The 22,927-nt window shown below is 38.8% G+C and overlaps 1 protein-coding gene across 1 annotated transcript in view; it reads right to left on the bottom strand.

Moving 5' to 3' along the window:
• The window catches only part of ARHGAP15 (Rho GTPase activating protein 15), a gene marked incomplete at its 3' end in the record, with an annotated part of 579,351 nt that extends 556,679 nt beyond the window's left edge, over positions 1-22,672 (bottom strand). Inside the window, exon 1 of the mRNA XM_080928022.1 lies at positions 22,647-22,672. The remainder of the gene's footprint in view (positions 1-22,646) is intronic.
• Positions 22,673-22,927: the final 255 nt, after the last annotated feature.

Here is a 22,927-nt window from a genome sequence, read left to right as displayed (position 1 = left end):
CCATTGTTTTATTTTATAGGCTAAATTTTAAAGTAAAAGATAGCCAGTTCAGAAACTTTTGCTTCCTCTCTTTGAATCATTTTGTTTGCTTTGCTTGCTTAAGCCTAAGAACAAGGAGAAGAACAGGTCAGTCTGCGTTTGGTATCTAGAATGATCACAGAGACCTGTATTACTAAATTTCACCAATTGATTCTTCTCACCCACCAAATTTGATAAACTCTGGAGTAAAGAATAGTGGGACTTTCCCAGGTCAGGGGGTAACCAACCTACTGTGTGCTCCAGCCTGGGAGCAGAAGACCTTGTTAGTTAAGAAACCTACTGTGTGCTCCAGCATGGGAGCAGAAGACCTTGTTAGTTAAGAAACCTACTGTGTGCTCCAGCATGGAAGCAGAAGACATTGTTAGTTAAGCCTTCAGCTCTGGTTTTGGTATTGCTTTCTGGAGATTCCAAAATCATTGCCAAAATAAATAAATGGAAAATCTCAGAGAATAGGAAGGACTGCTTATGTCTAGGTTGCAATTCATGTCATCATATTCATATAACCACTAAAATGAAAATAAACAGTAAATCATGAATAGCAACAAAACACAAAATTTCTATGCTGGACAAGGATCAGGCTAAATATCGTTTTGCAGGTTTGTAGCCACTGTAAAATTTCACTTTTAAATTACAGCTGCAATTACTAAAAACACATGACATAGTATCATTTATTCTGACTATAGTAAATTCTATAATATTGGAGGACTTATTTTAGTAATTATTAAACATTTATTTAGAAAAATTATTTGAGATAAACCTTAGATTTAAAAGGAATACTTTTAAACTAATCAATAATTAATCAATTTAATATTTTAATACCTCAGAAATAAATTAACAACTGATTTAATGTCTCAATGGTTCATGAATGTATAAAATTAAACACCATACTAGGTCTGTTTATAAAAGAAATAGATATTGTTTTGATATTATTTGTGAGAATAATACATAGATGCTGCCATCAGAAATGGAGTCGTTATGAGCATTAGATAGACACACACAGTATGGTGTGATATATTTTATTACCTCCCATAACATTGTTTCCTATGTTCTTTTTAGCAGTTTGCATTTTCTACAGAAACAAAGGTTCTCAAATATTTATAACAGTACATTACACTCTCCAAAAGTGTAAGATCCTTAAAGACATTGTTAATGTAAGCTACAATTATTATTATTTATCACAAGGGCCTAAAATTGAGTTATTTTAATAATATGTAACTACCAATTAATTTAAACCCAACAATAAGAAACACATTGCCTATTAACATATTTTTCAATGAAAACAACTTTTTTGGAAAACAATTCTCTGATGAAGAAATGGTTTGTGGTTTTGGAAATGTCTTCCATGTCTATCATAAAAGAAAAGGAAAGGGCTCTTCAGTGCTTAAGTCTGTACCTAACCTATTGTGACAGCACATCATGGAGCCTCTGCAGTATCTCACTCTATACCCAGATGCTATGTGCATTAAAAGGTCAAGGCCCAGCTTACAATCCTATAAAGTGAAGGTTAGTCTTATGGACCTGAGGAACTGAGGAGCCTCCGCCCCTCCTTAGCTCTTCCTTGACAACCACTGTTGGCCTGTGAGATACTGAGAGATGGTGAGAGTTGTAAGCAGATGAATGAAAAAAACAGTAGATGATGGGAAGTAAGATGCAGAAAGTACCCAAAACCCTTTTTCTGTCATCAGAAACTTCTCTGGTGGTTTTCTGTTGTCTATGTTGAAGCTTTGATAATCATGATGATAGCCTTTCTTAATCTGCTGGGTTCTGCTCAAATTATACCTTGGAACCAGTAACTTGATAAGCAATTGATGTAGGATTGGTTCATCACTAAAATACAACTAAGTAGAGACCTTGATTATAATTCTTTTAGTTTAACTGTGTGTGTGTGTGTGTGTGTGTGTGTGTGTGTGTGTGTGTAAAAGACTATGTAAACTGTAAGCTCCCTTAGCAGAAGAATGCCTTAGCAAAGGACAAAAATGCAATTTCACAATGGCAGATAGAAAAAAGAAGCACAGTCTGGAGTATTTCTACATTCCATTAAGCAGCATATCTCATTTTCTAAGTACTCCAAAACACAACTCACCTGAACTCCTTCCTTTAATGTAACAGACCTGTAATCACTACAAAAGTGACTCTATAAAAGCTTCTAAAGCTAGTATGTAAACATAATATAGTTTTCACTTTTCATTTAAGGAACACCAGCTCTTAGAACTTGTCCCTAGGTTAAAGGGTAGCTGAGGCAGGCTGATGTGGAAGGAATCGAGCCCAAACCCCAATCCTCAGGCCCAGTTATTCCCTTAAGAGATACATTCATGAGCAAACCATTTAAAAAGAAAATCTTCCAGTCCTAAATTGACTGGTGCCACTTAAGAATACAGACCACAACTCTGTAAGTTAAATGAACATTTAATAGTACTATATCTACAATAGCGAAACAGCTAAGTACAAAAGCTGTTAATTTTTTCTTTTATTGTTTACCTAATTCAAAGTGAGAGACTATATCTGTAGAAAGACTTGCCCACTGTAAACAATCTTTATATGAATTTTCCATATTTTCTGTATTCGATATTCATGTTTTAATATTTGAGTTTAAATTACAAAGTAGCTATGAAAAATGGTATTTCCTTCTGCCATTATAAAAGGATTTTACCTAGGTGTTTAAAGCTGAGAATTAAAATATGTAATGATTAATTTATTATTATTTTGTCTTTTGAATATAAATAATAATGTGAAGCACATATCCTAATTTCATAAATTAACTTTATTTTATTGTTGAATAATTTCCTAAATTGTTTTTTAAACAATACAAGGGGGATTTTGAAAGAAAACATTATGTATATAAATTGTAAAAAAGTTTCATGAATAGTTGCCTATTTAGCATTTTCATCAATATTAAATAAATCCTTATCAATGATTATGGAATAATGTCATTTCACTCATATCACCAGTTGTCACCGAAGAACATTTCAAAGTTAAAGAACATACTCAAGCCTAACAGAGAGATTATTCCCTTAAAATTTGTCAATATTTACAAATTTTACAAGATAAATATATATGGCATATAATATATTATTAAATTTTTATTTTTCTCAGCTATTGCATGTCCTGCATTGTTTTGTAGTTACATTGTTTCTGCATTACTTTATCCAAGTTGGTAGCTATGTTTTTATGTCCTATGATTTGGATTTGGTACTTTCTTTCCATTAAACAAGCATCTGGCAACAAAGTTGAGATTTCAAGGTCAACATCACAATAAGGCCTTGAGGAAATGAACAGCTTACAGTCATTAGAAATCCCTCCCTGGAAATACTACACTAATTCCTAATTCAAGGAAGCAGCCTTAAGAGTCATAGTCCAGTGGCCCCTGAGGATTCAAGAGCATTGTTTATCCTGAATGTGGTTGAAGAATGAAAGCATCTGGTACCCTGCCCTTCCCTCCACTCTGACATGCAGGCGCCTGCTCCCTTTCCAGGACTCATCAGAGCTATGGCTTTTTCATGTGTTTACCTCCTAAGGGAAGAAACACCAATGGATGCAGATCGTTATCAGAACAATGTCTGCCAACCACAGGTCTTAAAAGGCTATCAGGGCATTTTCCTTCCCAGTCTTCTCTCTTCCAGTCTCCTCCCTGAATATTGGCCAATTAACTTCTGCCAATTGCTTCCTGTCCCCAAACTTAGCATTTGATCTGTGGTGGGCCTTAACTTAGTATGTGGTTAATACATTTTCAAATGAGTCTTCTGTGAATATTTTAATAGGACTGAACACTGTTAATCTATGTGCTCTCCCTCACTTCTCCCACTCAGGTCAGACTGGAGGCTTCCCAAGACTCTCAGTTCATTGGTTCAGGGGCCCTTGAGATTCATTAAAGAGCTAATGACACATAAAAACCAAGGCTTCATAGTTTCTCAGCCCTCTGTGGCTTTCTATGTATGGATGCACAGTCCACCACCACAGAGTCCACTTTCAGATTTTATGCCTGTGGGTTCCCAGGGAAAATTCATAACTTAAAATAGGAAACGGATTTAAAGTCTGGGTATGAAAAGTCTGCTCTGCTATTACTTGTTAGCAGGGGAACGAACAACATTAATACATCTAATTGATACCTAAAGTGATCTTTTCCCACTTGATCAATTACCAAATACTGTTAATATTGTTTCAGGACACACTGTCTGTATAAGGACTTCATTATAAAGCCATTATTCTATTTTTTTTCCAGGAGGAAATGGGGAAAAGAAAGAACCATCAAGTAGCTGCACTGTCCCTGAGGACACGGGGACAGACGATTCGTGTGTGTCAGTCAGTTCTTTTAACAAGTACATCAGATAGAAACTTCAAAGCATTACAAAATTTCTGCAGTTCAAGTAGATTTATAACAAACTTTATAGTTAACTTATAGTTCTTAAGGAAAAACTACATTTTAGAAATAGCATTAAGATAATCTCTTTGTATGATCTGGAAAAGATAGTCTCTTTGTATGATCTGGAAAACAAGCACAGAAGGTCAAAAGTTCTTTATAAATACAAACAAAACTGTGAGAACTAGTCATGCTAAGAAAACATTTTTAAGCTATTTTGTATCTATCTTTTATTTTTAATTAAAGGTCATTGTTTGCTAATGATGCAGAGGAGAGAAGTTGGAATCCTGAACTCTCTAAGGTAGTGATCAAAGCCTTTTCATTCAGCTTTTTTTTTTTGTATTATTATTAAGCTACTAATTTGGTGGAGGTGATCATTAGCATTTTAATGTGAAGCAAAAGCTTCGGGACAAGAACTTCTGGTTGAAGATCAAGATGAGAGAAACTGGTTCAGTTATGGCCTTAATAATTGTAACTGTGGGGAGCCTGGCAGAGCCAGTTTTATGAATTAATATAATATAGAGTCCACCAGGTACAAAGGGAAAGTACAAACAAAAGAGAATTGCACACAGGGATGATGCAGGGACCGTGCGGATAGGAGGGACTTGTTTGACAAATGCAGGTTGACTCGGAGTGGGCCCTGGCACAGCAATCTCAGCTTCCAATAGGAGGATGCACATCTGAGGGCCAAATGGGTAAGGAATTCAGCTCAGGAGAATAGAACTGGGAAAGACCTTTTGGAAAGCAACTAATTTTACATATTCCATTATCCTATAATGTTTCTTGTGGGATTTTCTTTGCTTTAAGTGGATTAAATCAAACACACAGTTGATGTTTTTGTGTGCTTTGTTCCTGAGGTATTACAACTCCCGTACAAAAGTCATAAACAACTTCGTCTAGAGTCTATTATCCACCTACCAAGGACACAATATGCCACTAACCTTTTTTGATTAACAGAATTTATCATTTTATCATGGACCCAACTGTAAGTGAAATAAAAAAGTTTGAAAATATCCATTCAATTTTCTCCAGATAGGATGAGAAGATATTATTTCGTGACTTATCTCTGGAATCAGTGGGCAGCTTCTTTTACGTCTGCTCTGACTTATGCCCCTTAATTCTATCTTTGAACATTCACTTTGCATATTGTAGCCAGGTGTCATTTTTTTTTCGGGTCAGTTTGTACATATTATCTTCCTTCTGATATTGCAATGAGGAATAGAGTCTCTTAAACAGGAAGTGCTACTTTCTATAAAAAAGTTAGAAGTTTTGCATTTCCCTATAACCGGAGAAGAAAAAATAAGATTTGAAACATTAGATATCGCTGTTCTCATACACATGTGTATATCAAAGCATGTACACATGCATATAGACAGATACTGCTGTACGTCCATGAACACTCACTTTCCTGTAACTACATTGTGTCTGAATGGGGATTTTGGCTGTTACTGTGGCAGTGATTGCTGAATGGTTGTGGCTGACATCTAAACACACCCCAAGGCATAGATACATAAGCACCCGGACCTCCATTCCCAGTCATTTTGTAACCACCACATTGGTATTTTCCTGAAAGCTCATAAACACTAGACATCTTAGTTGGGGTGACCTGTCTTGCTCACTCTGTCCTTACCAGCTCAGTGATGAGAACTAACATCCGTCCATGTCTTTGCTGTTGTAACATTTAAAAGCCCTCACTACCTCTACTAATAGCGAATCCATTTCTCTTTTTTTTTTTTGTCATCTTACATTGAACATATTTTTATATTGTCTCCATCTGTCTCTACACCACTACTATAGGACAAGCTACAGTGATTTATCATGCAGAGACTGGGATGGAGCAGCTCATAGTTCCATAACTTTTCAACCTTTTTCCTGTCTCTTCTTATACTCAGAGGGGGACATAATCTGTCTAGAAACCTTCAGTGAGTGGCCTCTTGTACACAGGCATATCCCTGTGTGTGCCTTTCTTTTTCTGGAATTTAGCTGGAAAAGTAAATACTGAAACTACAGCAGCCACCTGCTGGCCATGAAGCAATAGGAAGAAAACTACACACACACACACACACACACACACACAGAGAGAGAGAGAGAGAGAGAGAGAGAGAGAGAGAGAGAGAGAGAGAGAGAGAGAAGGAGCACAATTCATACACACAAACATGTTGCTTATTTAATCCTCTATATTTACCTTTCCAATACATAGAACTAAATGCAAACTTCAGTGATTATAAAAGGTCATGTGACTGTATCTGGAAAGAGTTTAAGATCTAGATGGGTAGATGAATTTCCTGGCACCAAGCACACCTTAAAACAGTTTGACAACAGTAACAAGAATGGCTCCTCTGGTTTGGGGAGACTCAGTATGAAACATCCTCAGCTCTCCTTACCTGAGCTCTCTACTGTGTCAAACTGATTGTGGTTGGCTAGGAAACTAAAACTTTGTCTTCCCTTCTGGTGACTCTCATCACCCTAGCTCAATTCCTAACAGGATAATAGTCACAGTTACGTCTGGTCCCTGGCTACCTTACTCCACTGCTGGTACCTTATGTTCCTGCTGTGCTGTTCTTGAGAGTTTCTTAATGGAAAAGTGTGCAAGGTTAAAGAATTACAGAACTCTGAACCTATAATGCAATCCCTGGGCAGGAGAGGGGCTTTTGCCAGGTTGGGTCACCTTACTCTCTGAACAGGCTGTGGAAGAGGTGAACCGCCCATATTTGTCTCAGTTTCCACGCAACCGCCTTCACTATTTGTGGGCGAAGCAGAAATAAGCTTAGTTTCTTTGCTTTTTCTTTGTGTTAATCTCACTGATGCAAAGAGAAAGACGACTGACTCAAATCATAGCCAAATTAATTAAAACAAGATTTATTTGTGTACATGGGCCATCTCTCCATAGGATGGTGTTCGATGGCTTAGCATTGGACATTGGGGAAAATGCCACTTTTGCAGCTCAGGAGTATGGAGTTTCCAAATGAAGGGCTTGGCAAGGGAAATAGGTGGAGTTATAGAAGCAGAATATTCACATAACAAGTTAGTCATAACAGCCTTGTGGCATAAACACCTGGTTATGAAATGGTCATAACAACCTTTTAAAACCAAGGCAGAGTATGGTTTCCGTTGATTAGCAGTACAGAGCCATTTGTAGTTAATGTAACAGGGCATAGTTCAGTCCTTGAGAAACACATTTAATAAAAAACAGAAATGGATGTAGTTTGTCTTTACTGTAAGATGGTTCCTTCTTTAAAATTGAAACTGGACTCTTCTCTCTCATACAACACATACTGACCACAGTTCCCCACTTCCAGATTTCCCTCCATCTCCTCCTCTTCTTCTTTCCACATCTAACCCCTTCTTAATTTCTTTCAGAAAAAGTCAGGTCCTTAAGACCACAACCAAACACTACAAAACAGGATATGATAATACAAGGCTAAAGCCTTCATATCAGGGATGGATAACGCAACAGGATGAAAGAGTCCCAAGAGCAGGCAAAAGAGTCAGAGAAACAATGGGTCTCATTGGTAGGAGTCCCATAAGAACACCAGCCTAACAGCCATAATATATGCACAGGATCTAGTGCAGTCACTTTCAATTGAGCAGGTGCTTCATACTATAAAAATATAAAAACCTAATCAACAGTAAAAAATAGATTATTTTAAAAGACAGAAAGCACATCAAAGATATGAATAATGCATAATTATATCATTAAAAGGGTGAATATTTGTTATCAGAGTTGAGACAAAAGAAAGCCTAACATAGAACTGAGCATAGAAGGTTAAGTTTTAATTGGGTCTTCAAGTAAATTTCAGTAAAAGTAAACTTAGTGATGCTCCTGACCCTCATCTGTCTCCTCCGGGTTAACCTAAGAAGGATGCTGTACAAAGTTCCAGTTTTAGTATTAGACATGCTTAGAGTTGCCTCTCACCCCCATTGTCAACTGCCTCTGTGAGGGGTTAAGAACCTCTTTTGTCATAATAGCACAGTCCCAAGCAGATAACGGATGCTTTCAATAGTTACACACATTTATATTGTGTGTAATAATGCAAGAGCTAACCATGAGTCATAGCAAAAGAGAGAAACCAACAGGCATTATAAAAATAACAACATATTTCAAGTCCTGAATAAACATTTAAGCTAAAATCAAGAAGAAGCTGACCAAACACTGAAGGTGGTTTGAATCAGGATAGATCAGAACATAAACACATTCTCAACCCATTTGCTGGTTTGGCTGTGTTTGGCTGTGGTAACTTAGAGACCTGCTGTTTTCTGAAGGAGGCAGAGGAGGGGTCGGATATGGAAGAGAGGGAAGGTGGGGGGAAACTGGGAGGAGTATGGGGACTGGAAAATGTGGTCAAAATGTATTGTACGAGAGAGAAGAATGCAGTTTCAATTTAAGAAAGGAAAGCTTTCTCATAGGAAAGCCAAACTGGCTCATTCCTAAACATCTTGATGAAATGGCAGAGTTGCTAATGCAGCAACTTAAAAAGACATTGCAGATGAATAGCTTCATCATAATGTTGATTTAATAAAATGGTAAGATACTGCATATGTGCACATATCAGACTTCTTATCCACTCATTGTGATTTTTTTTTTTGTCTTTATTCCTCTGCACATAATAGATATTTTTGCATTTCCCTTACTGAGAGTCTTCGAAGACCCTGTCAGGAGTTCAAACTCACATGATCAGTAGGGATCAATGCCAGGATTTGTCCCCAAGTTTGCCCAGCACTATCCCAGATTCCTAATCACAGGATAAATCAATCATATTTATTGTGTACAGTAGAAAATCACATTGTGAGAGCATGAATCACATCCAGCTTTACAGATCCTAAAATATCTTAGACCTTACCCACTGAAATGTGACTGATCAAAACTTTGAACTATTTTGATCTACTTCGGCACTATTCTGAAAGGGACAATGGTCGCTGACAAGTCTGAAAGAACCAAGGGCGGCCACTTCCTCCCCAACTACATGTTTGAATTTTTTATTGGTGATTTACTGCCATGGGCACAGTAATTACTGTCTCCAGGTATCAGCAAAAGAAAAAGTTTCCTGAATATATATGTAATATATGAAAAAAAACAACTGTGCCTTCCTCTTTCAAAGGCTTATTCCTATATAGAAGCAGGAATTTGGAGGAGTTCTACTCAAGGGATCTGTATGCCTTGATGTCTTGATTTGACTAATGGTACAGTTTTAGGTGCCCTCAGTGAGCAAGTCCAAGGTGGACTGGAGACATTACAATGAGAATTACTGCTTCAAATGCCCACCAGAAAGCATCATCACTGGGGGACTTGTGAGACCGAGGGGCACTGGATCATTTTGAATGGGACACCAGCGACTTGACTTCAGTAGGTTCTTGACTGTTCCCTGGGGAGTTGGCTTATGTCAGAAGAAATATAAATGCTTATATAGGTTTTCATAGGGCAGTCCCAATGTGAAAATGTCAGTGCAGTTAAAGAGACAGAAGAGGAAAGAAAGATGAAGCCACTGAGCAGAATCCCAACTGTAAGCCCAGATGTCCTGGGAGGCCTCCGATCTGTGCTACCAAATAGGTTTTTTCCTCTTTCCTCCTGTGGCGCTACTGTTCCGTTTCCACACAGGTTTCTATTGGATAAAACACAGGCTGCTGGAAAAGAAGTTTTAGCTCTGAGGAGCTAAGTTGAGACTATGTAGAGTTCGTGTTCCTGTGTGTTTCCACTTCTCTCATGGGATGTCACGAGCTCTTGAAAGAGAGATTAAAAATTCAGGCAAAGTTTAGAAAACTTCCAGTTAAGATTAATTAGTCAAGATGTATGATAAATGGGAAGGGATTAGATACCTACTCAAAACTAAGCTGGCTTAATTTTGTGTAAAACACTGTGCATAGAGTCTCCTTGCTGGCTTCCGACGGCCTGGTGTGCTTGTTCTGATAAGAGTTCTAAGCCACCACATGTTGTCTGGCATCTAAAGCAGCTTCTCATCAGGTTTTCAGAATAATTTTTTACAAAGCAAGTGAAATCTAAACCATAGATAACCTAGAGTAAACAGAGTATTTATATCTTGGTGACAAGACAACACCCTTTCCTTAGACAACACAGTTACTTTTTTAGTGTTGTCTAAGAGGCCGCAAGATGTTTGTTAATTTACAGTAATGTAAGAAACTAAAACTGAAATTCAACCCAAAGGGGAAAATCTGAGTAAGAAAATTCATCTTGAGCTATAAAGAAAGATGGTTTTTATACTGTCACTGAAATGTGGTAGAGACTACAGTTCCAAATTTATGAGTAGCAACTGTCAGCGTCTGAGTTCCCATGTGCAAAGACAATTGGCATGCTCTGAAGCTCTGCATGTTGTCCTCACGTGGGATGAATCAGGCAATGGAATGGATGAAGCTACTCAATGCAGTGACCAGGGTTGAGTAGGTCACACAGCTACCAAGAAAGCACTACACCCCCAGCTAAGCATTTTACATTCAAATATGCTTAAAAAAACAAAACAACAACTTCCAAATCTACTTGAAATGAATACAAATGTGTGGGCACTCAATTGGGTCAGTGGCATAATCACTTTTTTGTAATCTATCAGCCTGGGGGGGAGGGGGGAGAGTCAAGTGGGGGATGTCTCGAGAACAGCCCTTAGCAAGTCTATACATGTTCATAGAAAGAGATATTTGGGCTTATGAGTACAAAATGGGGATATTTGGGAAGTGTGGGTCAGCCAAGGCTGGCCCCCAGCAAACAGGTGGGGGACTTGGAGTCAGACAAAGCAGACTGAATGAAGGAGAGCTCGGTGTTACAGGTGAATGGAGAGAAATAACTCCACGCCTAGAATCCAATCAATGTTTTTCATCCATCTTCATAGCTAGACAGCTGTTTACCTACACAATATTGTAGAAACAAAAACTTGTAAAGCCTCAGTCATGCCATTTTGTGTATAATCAGGTGATCCTCGGGTACTGGGGTTAACTGACTAGATAATTTTAATACCCTGGTGACACTGTAACTTGGCTCTAGCATGTCTAAGCAGTTTAAACAAATTGCTCATCTAAATGTTCGATTCTTCCCTTTCTGATGGTTGGAATGTGCCTCAGGATAGTCCCTCACCCCATTTTGGGCTTTTCTTCATGGCTAATGTCACTTTGGATCTAGTGTAAGCAAAAGATTGGTGGCACATTTTAAGGGCTGGGATGGTTTGCTCATTTTATATAGACAAGACAACTCTAATTGTAGGGGCTGCTTGGTTAGGCTTATAAATTAGATTGAGTATAAGCTGCAATCAATCCCACACAGCTCCATAAATCATGGGGATCTGAAGGATAATGTTCAACCAGATCTCAAAGCCAAGAGCAAAGCACAGATTTTAGAAGGTAAGAACAGGGCAGTGCTGACTCCTCCATAAATGCCAAAATTAGGTCGGATTCATTGTACAGAAATCAAGGACAAAGAGCAGATAAACAAATGCATTAATATACTATTTGAGTCATAAATTATTATCTCAACATCAGTTAAGCTTCTCATTAACTTAATAAATACACAAAGAAAGGGTTAAGGTCTGCAGTGAACAGAAAAGGACCCCACACCCTTAACCAGATGGGAACAATGGCAATTTCTTCTCTTGTCAAAATTGTCTTCCATTAACTTGTATGTGTCCATCAAAGGCCACACAGGGGAGGCGTTGAACTATGCAGAGAGAGCTTAAAATCGGGTGGGAACCCACAAATATAAATATTTTTTAAAGAGAAAAACATTTGTATTTGGTATTTACAATCACAAAAAGATAGCCTAAAGGAAGTTGAAGTAAAAAATATCTCTCAGTATCCTGGCCATTAGCAATCATTGTGCGTATTTGACCCCAGCAATAGCACAGAGTTCAGAAGGTGCTGATGTTAGGGTCATCATGAATTGAATAAGTTGAACCCTGCTATTCCAGCATTAGGAGGCTCCCACACTCCAGTGGTAACTTGCAAGGAGACAGAAACACTCTTTGCTTTGGACCCCTGCTTCCAAAGCAGTTTGTGACATTAGCAGTAAGTGCTAAGCTGTGTCTGTTGAATGAATAAATGGAAAATGAATGTGTACGTGGAGACATTTGGCCTGTTCTGCTGCTTTCTCTTTGGGGACGCTCAGAGGATACACAGGCTGAGCTGACATGGTGATCACTCAGTGAAAAGGAAATTATTTATGTAGAGATGGTAAGTTTCAGTTGTAGATGAGAACTGTAAGATGCCACAATATTTATGACTCTGTGTAGAAGGGAGTTCCTAGAGGTCTTTCTCTCCACGTGTCTCTGTCTCTCTAAGTAGCGTAGCCTTTCAGGATAGTTAGTACACCAGGAATTTAAATTTCTTTCCTGTCTATTTGGTCATGTGCTATTGACATTAACACTGTCAATAATTCATGGTAAAAGAGGAAGCTGCCGTGAAAGGTTGCCCATTGTTGGGCCGTGATGGATGGGTGAGACCACAGCTGTGTGATGTATTGTCAAGTACCAGTCAGTTCGGCTTTCCTGCGGATTCACAGAACTGTGTTACTTACACTTGGTTTGTCTGACCCAAGCTGGGCTTATTTCTTCACTAACCTTGTACCACTGATTAAAAAATGTACCTTCAACAGATTTTAAGAAGAAAACACCAACTCTGACCATTTTGTCCGTGTGATCTGGCAGTGGGCCTGGAGGTTCTGGCCTCTTGTCCCGATGTTAGTTTACATTAAACAAAACTGTCACTTTGTTTTCCTGTCTCCCTATATTGGGTCACTTGGTACTACATGATATGATCCAGGACTATCCAATGCAAGGAGACACATGTCCCTTCTCATTGCCTATACAAGACTGTAGGTTTCTTTCACCCTGTGGGAAAGAAAGCAGGTCAGGTGACCAAAGGTGACAGAGGGCAGTACAAGCTCTCACTCCTCCCTCCCGAGATTCTGCACCAACATAAGGCTAAGCCCACTGTGTGGTTACTGACACGGCATTGTGGAACAACACTCTAACTAGCTCTGGTTCTGACATTCTGGGAAGCCAGTGCACAAAAACCAGACTGTCACTTCTGAACACCATCAAACACACAACAGGAAGATCGACTTGGAATCTCAGGAAAACACGGGCCTCTTGTTAAAGTGCCTTCTAATTTATGGCAGTTTGACTTCTTTTGTTTGGGGTGCAGACACACTGGAATGTAATTCTGGTTGGAGTTTCTGGGTGACCTCTGCATATTGAAACACTGAGCTGTTTCAGTGTGTGTTATTTTACCCTAGGGCCAGTACACACGCTTATTTTGATACAACTTTGTTGGTAAGCAGTCTGTGTCAGCCACTACCTTGTTTCTCACATCTTTTGCATAGAGGGAAATGCATCAGGTTGGATGTGAGAACAATGACCACCAGAGAAAAATCACGATGTTCAGTCTCTATGAAGCCCAGAAAAGGACCTAATGCTGCCATGCAGTATTCATCATGAGAAAGATGGAAGATTAGCGTGACTGGCTGGGAGCTTTGGGGGACAGGAAAGCATAATGAGAATCTGAGTCCCTTTCCAGTTTCCCTCTTTTTCCCAAAGCGCCTGTCCTGGTTTTCACGGGCTTGCTTCTTTTTACTATCGGCACACCAGTCAACCTGCTTGACATATGACAAACACAGGTTGTATGTCAAACAACCCAAATCCCTGTCGCTTTTCATGATCAACTGATTGTCAGTGCATTGGACATAAATAGGAACCACAGAACCCGTCACCTAGAAGAGGCACCATAGGAGACTGGGAGTAACTGAGACAGACAGCGTCACGTCTGCCACCGAGCCACAAGGCTGTGCATTTGCTAATTAGTTGCAACAAGCATTAATGTACAAAATAATGCCGCGGCCTTCCGCGCTGCTGTTGGGAGATGGTTCTGCTTATCAGTTTTTAATATGCTCTTTGAAAACTGACACGTACTTTACCCACATCTCGGTAGGTACACAGGGATTCAAAGGCTGGAGAAAATACTTTCATGCTTCCCAACACAAACCTGAGAGGATAATTAAACAGATGGCAACAATAAACTGAATCCGAACACATCAGGGAGTGGAGTCCCTTATTAAAAGCCTTGCAAACTGAAAAGAGGGAACAGGAAAGAAAAAAAAAGGAAAAATCCAAACCCAACTCTGGGGAGTTATTTTAGCTATCAACAGTGTTGTATCATGGGTGACCTTAGAGGCGAGGCTAATCAACCATTTAGGGATGGATTTACTACCACCGAGGAGAGGGCACCTGGAGGTCTGTGTGCTCACCCCACTTCGTCAGAGCAGGAGCAGGAAGGCAAAGTCTGTGGGTCTTTCAGAAGACAGCTCCTCAAGACTTTCTTTAAAGACCTCAGCATCAGACGCACACCTCAGAGCCGTAAGCCTTTCAAAGCCCCCTTTTGTGCTCCATTCCCCACACAGGCAAGTCAGGGTACTGATATTTTCCCTGTACTAGAGGCCAAACTCTATGTACTAAAAACTTCTGTGATGATCCATATACTGAAAATATGTTTTGGATCTATTTTTTTGGTGATAGAGTGATCCCCAATTTATTGTACCCTTAAACAATTAGTATTCCACTTATTTTTAGAACTTAACATTGACAGTATAAACTTGACTGACCCTCTAAAAGGATTTTAAGCTGATACTGGTTTTTCTGCCTGTAATTATATCTATATAGTTATCTTCCACAAATATAAAAATGAGTATATATTATATAAACATATGTGCTTTCTTTTGTGCCATATATATATGGATATATAACTCTATGCATTGATATAAGTTGTAAGACTGTATGCAGACATGCTGAATCTACTACATGTAAAAAAAGATCTAGCTATTATATAGATTTGGAGAAATATCTTTAGCCATTATGCACGCAAAGATGGAATTGTAGCCCTACGTTCAGCTCCTGTAACTTGAGGGTCAATTGAGTTACTCTTTGCTGATTTCTCTGCTCTCTGTCTAACATGGCCAACTGTAGGAATGTCACCTATGATGAAACATAGTTCAGTTTCAGTAGGTAAAGGACTCTTCACTATGCCTTGTTTTAAGTTAACCTTGCATGTAATCATGGTCAATTAAAAGGTGGTTTTTGAAAGCGAAGGCCAACATTAAAATTGTAAAAGACACATGCAGACAAATTTAAATTTGAATTTCTTGGCAAAACTCATTCCTTACCTTGTATTTCACCCCTCTAAAAATTGCAAGTTACCTTTGGAGCTCGTCATAAAACTCTCTTGCTTATCCTGACTGCACTCAGGGTTGTTTGGAGGGTAGAGTACTATATAAATAAAATAAGAGGCTCTGCAGATTACCTAGTGGAAAAGCATAGTTGCTGGCACTCAGAATATTAGGTAACCTCTCTTAATTAGAATGTACAATTTTAGATTACTGACTACGAACATCATGGGACCTGAGATTTTGATTCATCAGTAATTCTCCTTTATGTCTCACTAAGATGGAAAAATCAGGCCTCTGCTCTCCCACAGATCCCGCTCCTCCTCTCGGAGCTGGAGCTTTTTACCTGTGATCTCTAGTACTGCTCTGCCCCCTTGTGCTGCTGCGGTGAACTCAGCAGAGAACAGTGAGCCTTCCTCCTCCCAGATGAACTACAGAAAAGCCCATTGTCACTTCTCACTTTTCTGGCAAGTTCAAGGTCGGTGTCTAGCTATTTTCAGCTCATCTCTTCTTGATCCATGCAGAGAAATGACAAGGTAACGTGATGCGGGGTCAGCTGTATTACAGGAACCGTTACATAAATGGAGAAGGTGAAAATCAATCCTAGCTGACAGTGACTTGGGGTAATCAGTGCTCACTGTCCGCCTCTGTCAGCTCTCCTGCATCAAACACCGTGTGACTTCTGTCAGATCTTTTTAATAAAACTATCCTCTCACTTTCAGCAACCTAAATAAATGTTGTGCTGGAGCTGAATCTTTCCAGGGCAGTTTAGCTCTCTAGATTTGTAAACCTTTCTAATGCTTCCTCAAGAAAACCACGTGAGTGACACCTGTTATCCCAGGGTTGTTCACGACCTGGGATGAAAGGGTTGTTAAAGTAGCTGCCACACTGAGTGATGGGGCTGAGCATCCCTGTGCACTGCCGTATCCTGTATCCTGCAAAATTAAGCCAGCACTTGTCTCAGCATCACTCCTCAAGTCCTCCACGGGGCTACCTCCTCCCTCCTCTTCCTAGGTACCTGAAACCTCATCTGTCATTTCTTGTCGGGGACAGGAGTCTTCCAGCATTTTTAGGTGTTCCTTGCAACGTTTTTTTTATCTCTGTAATTTTTTTTTTTTTTTTAAAAACTGGGATATTGCTCCGAACACAGAATCAAGGATGGGGTGTTTAAAAAGACGTTTCCTACGGGCGGCCTTCCGCTGAGAGCACCTTGAATGTCAGTTTCAGGAGGGAGCTTCTGTATCCCACCCACCTTGTACTCCCAAGAAACTGAAGCAGGCAGTCCTCCATTGAAGTACAATTTACCATAATATTAGTTGTCAGTAAATTCAAAGAGGGAACTACTAAAGCTATAAAATGGATTAGAAGCAATTTAAAAAAGAATTAACAAACTAGACTAAGAGTATACTGTCAACAAACAAATGCTCCATCATAGGACTGTAATTTGGAATTTTAATTACCCCTCTGCTCTGTAACAAAACAATGTCTGAACTGGCAGCGATTTGAATCTCTCACAGGTCATTGAGCATTCTAGTTAATTACTCTATGAATAGCCTGTTTTTCTCCCCTCTGGAAACACGTTTCTAATGGCAGTCAAGGTCTGACAAATGTGTCATCTACATAATTAGCTAGGAAGCAACACAAAACATTAAACATGCTTTGTGCCGACAACTATCAAAACATTTCATTTGTTGTCAATTATTCATTACTTTGTAGGTTCTGAAGGGGTTGTTATTATGGAAATAAGTCCAGATGCTAACAAGGTTAGAGTTTTGGATTCAAATTAGTAATCAGAGGACTAACTTTTAAAAAAATGTATCTCATGTACATTCCGAACCATGTTCAATCAGTGGGAGATTATAAACAAATTTAGCTCTCTGTTCAAGTTAAAAGGAAAACGGTGTTTGCCACATGTGTGAACTCCAGAGCCCTGGCTCATTCTTTGAAGTATGGGCTCTTTAATTTCACTATAAACTTCCCCCACCTTTCGGGAACCCCAATTTGTACTTGGTAAATAGAGTTAAAAGATTTCTCAGCATGAAGTATCATGAGGTGGTACAGGGAAGGACAAATCTCTAGTGGGACGTGAATCTTCTCTGGGGTATATTCTAAAAAGGTGGAAATTCTAACGAACAGACTTTTTCCTCTGCTCTGGGGTATGAGTACCAACAGCTGGCTACCAGCTACCTTAGGCAGCCTGAGAGTTCCTGTTTACTGTTCTTGGTTTGCTTTCTTTTAACTCTGTGTGTCTGAAATGTTACTTTTTATCGGATTTTAATATCGTACACAAAGCTGAATAGTGTCTTGAAAGCCAGTGCTGCTAACGTTTACAGACGGTACAAAAAGATTCTTCAACAGAATTGACCTCTCAGTGGCAAAGAAAATTACAGTGGAAGACACATTATTGCCTTGTCGTATCGGCGCTTTGGATCTGCGGAAAGTCGCACTCCACTGTCCTCCAGATTTTCCTTATAAACCAAAATGGCTTACAAACGTCATCTACAATAGTCCAATAAAGATTATGAACAAGACACTGTCCTTTCACTGATGAGATAAGAAAGATTCCACTGCAGAACCCAGCACTCAAATCAGAAAAACAGAATTCAAATTGGATTTGTGTGCGTGTTTAAAATTTAATTGAAATGATCAGTTTGTTTTCTACATAATGTTCGATCAGATGCTTGTGTTAGAGAGCTAGAGAGAAAGAAAAGAAAGGAAACAAATTCTATCAGGGAAATCAAGAAGACCTCTTATCTTCTGGGTGTGCAGAAGATGTCAGGAAATAATTCTACTCTGGGCACGGAGAATGCCCAGCTAATAAAAAACAGATCAGCCATTCACCAAGAGAAAATAATTGTCTGCATCTATGTTTTTCAAAGCAAACAGCAGTCACATCTTACATTAAATAGGACACATTGAAATAGGCTCTAATAATCTTTATGCAAAAGGAAACTAATCCATTTTCAGATCACACAATCCACGGCACTGAAAGGAAAGCATCAAACTAAAAACAATTTTAGAAATGGCTGCAGACTCTCATTTAATTAACATGCAACAGATCATATATTTATGAGGAAGTCAAAATATTTAGGAAGTCTATAATCCTGTAAGCCTTAATATGGTATAAAAACAACAAATAAATGCAAAGTGTTACTGTTACCCATGCCTGCCTGATCAATGGTTTTCACATATTGATCTATAAATGGAGTTGACAGTCTGTGTTGCCTGCACATTTTCCAAGCAGCTCTATTTTTGCACAAAACCAATACGGGCAATTACCTTTGTTTGAGATGCCAAGTCTTATCAATTCAATGTGATTTAGTGTCATTTTAATTAAATATCAGGATCCACTTCAGGACAATTTATCCAAACAAAGCCTCAAACCTGACTATAAGCTTGATTTGAAGTAAATATGGACATGCCCTACAATCTCATAATATTTCTCAAAAAGTCTGCTAAACAGAAGGCTTATATTTTTAGTAGTGATTTTTATGTCTGCCTTTTTGGCTAGCCACAACTTTGGCAAGCATCCTATAATGACAGAAGTAAGAAACAAAAGAAAATTGTTTCCTCTTTTTCCTGATAATACGTTGAAATGGGGGGATGGGGGTGTGTGGGAACAGTGTGTTAAGTGTATAAAGAGGGGTCTTGGATGCTAACACTTAGGGATGGCTGGACCTAAGTCCTCATCTAAACACCACTGAAAACATTTCTCTGTTCACGATGGCCATGAATTCAGCGATGCCCGTCTGTGGGTTTGCAGAATGGGAATGGTGAATATTCATGCCTGTCGCTGCTGAAGACACCGGCATTACATGCTGCAACAGCTCCAGCCTGCAGATCCTGTGTTTGCAGCTTACTGGTTTGGGCTGTTTAAACTGTTCATTAATATCTATTTTAAACTGTCTGCTAGGCTGGAGCATTCCTACCATAAACAGGCATCTAAGTACTTTGAGCCTTTTGCACTAGTTGTTTGCTGGGTAGCACATTGGTTTTTCAGCCCTTAGAAGGACAACTTCATTTGCTCCAGTTTGCCCTTGCTGCCTGCCTTTCTAGATCCTGTGTGTTCTGGAAAAGAAGCTGCCCTTCTTGTAGAGACCTCCCTGTTCATATCAGAATGGGAAACAGATCATGGCAGAGACCAAGGTGCTTCCTTTCCATTCAAATGGACCTCTCTCTCTCTCTCTCTCTCTCTCTCTCTATATATATATATATATATATATATATATATAGTGTAGAGGCAAATGTCTTGCAGACTATATCCTTTGACACCTTACATCTCAAACATTTACTGAATATTGAATCAACCTCTTAAAAATTTGAAAATGATTACTTGATGTTTAAAGAAAACGGCACACACTAATATGGCTCCAGTGTCAAACAGGATGCCTATGTAACTGAAATTTCTCCCTGAAACATCTAAGTCATCAAATTCCCTAAATTCACAACCAAACTCAACTCTGTTTCTGTTAATTACATGGGGTGGAAGAGCTACATGAGCAGTTCAGAATACATTTAATTTTCAGAATCTTAGAACACTTACCAATGACATAAAACATACTGTAAATACACAGTCATAAAGAATACTGTAATTCCACAAATTCAATTGTGAGTTAATAAAAATTCTATTGATTTGACCCTAAAATATCGAAAATAATAATGAAATCGCTGTGAACAGTAAACATGTTATTAATTAGACCAGAAGTTTGAAATAACAGTCTCTGGTAAAAATTATTACAAACAAGACATTTTATTAAGCAGGACACAACACACCATGTATGTATGGCCTCCAAACACCCACTTTCCACATTCCACGGTTGTGTGTCTGTTATAACAGTTTCATGTACACACGTGTACACATTCTTAGGGTCCATCCCACTCCACTTGTGAATGCAGACTCTCCCTCTTGACCTCACACTGTCACCCAACTTCTGAGAAGCCACACAGATAACCTTAATGGGCTTGTTTGAATAAATACGCCAAAATACTTTACCTTCTGTCAGTATCTAGTCAGAAAATTGTGCATGGGGGATAAAAAAGATGAAAAGAACCGAGACAGAAAGAAAATTGGTGCCATGGCAGGCTTTCAATACAGAGTCTCTGAGCCAAGCTTTCTCCGTGAAATGACATATCCTCACCAAAATACCCCCCTTTTATATAATTATGCACTGAGTACACATAACCAGAAGTAACTTTTATTTTTGTTCCTTATCGAGGAATCCATATTGCTCAGACCAAGAATTCGGAAACAAAAGCTGGGATAATTATAGCTAATTTAACTTTGGAAAACTCTTATTCTCCAACAGTCCAGCCTACAACCCCCCAAACTAAAGTTATGTAACAAGGTAATACCAACAATGAGAAACTGCATGATAAAATCCTGCCCAAAAGTGAAAAATGCTAATTTTGTCTCATTTAGCAGCTGGATACAGAAATGCTCATTAGTTTTAAGAGGGTTAATCCTTTTAACTTTTGCATATTGATATGCCAATTATGCCTAATTGTACAAGAGGCATCAGTCAAGGTAATAGTGCATAAACACATGAAAGTTATTAAGTACATCCCAACATGTAATAAAGTAGGTGTTAATTGGTAGCTGAGTTCTGCGGGCTATTGAGGTGGATAATTCATTGAGAGATGGATCACTTGTAATTTCTCTCCATAATTCCTTTTGCAGTCTCACGCTGTGATGTTTTCATGCTTGTCAAAAACAACTGCAGCATAGTGCCTTTTGTTAAACACAGCCAATAAAATATGTTAGGCATCATTAAATATACTTAACTTTTAAACTTTTTCAAAGGTACAGTTCTGATGGAGAGGACATATAGAGAGTCCAGTAATTGACTCTAACCACTGTCTCAGGTTCATAGATGGGAGGCAGCACCTTAGCTGTTTTTAAAGGGAAGGCAGCTAACAGTGCTGTGCCTCCCAGCAGACAATTGCTGTAAATGAGAAAGTCAATAAAGGAAAATGCTTTTCTCAGGAGTTACCTTATCTAAGGATGTATCCCTCACTCTCCCTGGATCTACACTGGCTTTCCCACATTAAACCTGTCTACCACACCTGTAAAGCAACTGATTACATCTGTGGATTTCTCAGACCCCCGAGATGGCTGTGACTTAATTTTGCACTTGAAATTCAAGTAAAAAATGGAAGATAAATATAATTGGCAACATTCTACTCAGTAAGTTTACCTGATTTAATAACTCGGTTAGGGAGCTGAGTAGTTTATAGGCGTCTGTGACAGTAACCCTCAATTAATAGCCCGCACGCTTCTGCAGACTAACTGAGACTCCCAGTCTGTCCCTGGCTACCTTCTTTCTCAAGCTTCCTCTCACTGTGACAAACAAAATAGATCTGGGGTCCAAAAGAATGGCTAACATTGCATAAATAATTTTGTAACATTCTATGGCCTCAGCTGCAAGTTACCACCATTATGGTGGAAAATTAACCAGAGGAGACTCATCGCAATCAGTGAGTTTAGTGGCTCAGGATGCGTGCAGGGCCAGGGACACAATTGGCAGTAGAGTTCATCTCTAACTATTTGATTTCAAATCTTTCTAATGACACATTATCGAAACAAAATGGCTTCCTCTCCAAACCTTAAAGAGGCACACCATTTCAACCATTTGAGCATATTTCAGATCATACCACAATTTCCCACTCTTGTACATTATTGGGAGATTTTAAGAAAAGGGTTTTCACATTTTGGTGTTGATTTTTCTCCCCCGCAATTCATTCTTAGCTAATTTTAGCCTCTGGCTTTTCAAAGTGATGTACTGTATTTGGAAGTACAAACACCGCATGCTAGCATAACCTCATTATTTTTATGACACTGAAGCATGGTAGCAGAGGCCCTTAAAATGAGTCAAAGGTGCTCTTCAGCCTGGTTCCACATCCCCTTTATCACCCTGGATTAGGCCCAGCTCTGCTCTGGTAACTGGGGATATTATTATAACTATAAGTAGGCAGGATAAAATCCATTACAATACAGTTTTCTCATGCACATTAGGTAAACAAAACAAACTAATTAGCTGTAGTTTTAAAAAAAATATATCTGTCTGCTAAGAGAATGTGGCATGTTTGGGGTATTTGACTTACAGGTTCAGTGACCTTCCCAGCATCGGTGAGGATCATGGATTTAGTTTGGCTCTGCCTGTCTTGGTGGCTGTTGGCGTTTTTCATTCTCATTTGCACAGCTCCAGTAGCTTGGTGGGCAGAATTCAGTGTTTCCAAAGAGTTGTCACAGTTTGTAGATGTCTGCACACTGCAGCTTGTCCTGATAAAATTCAAAACATTACATTATTATAAATATATATTTATATACATAATACACACACATACATATATTCCCACTTATCATTAAGGTACTAAAATTCAAG

Source organism: Micromys minutus (assembly GCF_963924665.1).
Source record: "Micromys minutus genome assembly, chromosome: 13".
Lineage (NCBI taxonomy): Eukaryota > Metazoa > Chordata > Mammalia > Rodentia > Muridae > Micromys > Micromys minutus.
Note: the sequence above shows the minus strand (reverse complement) of the source record. Positions and strands in the feature narration are given on the sequence as shown.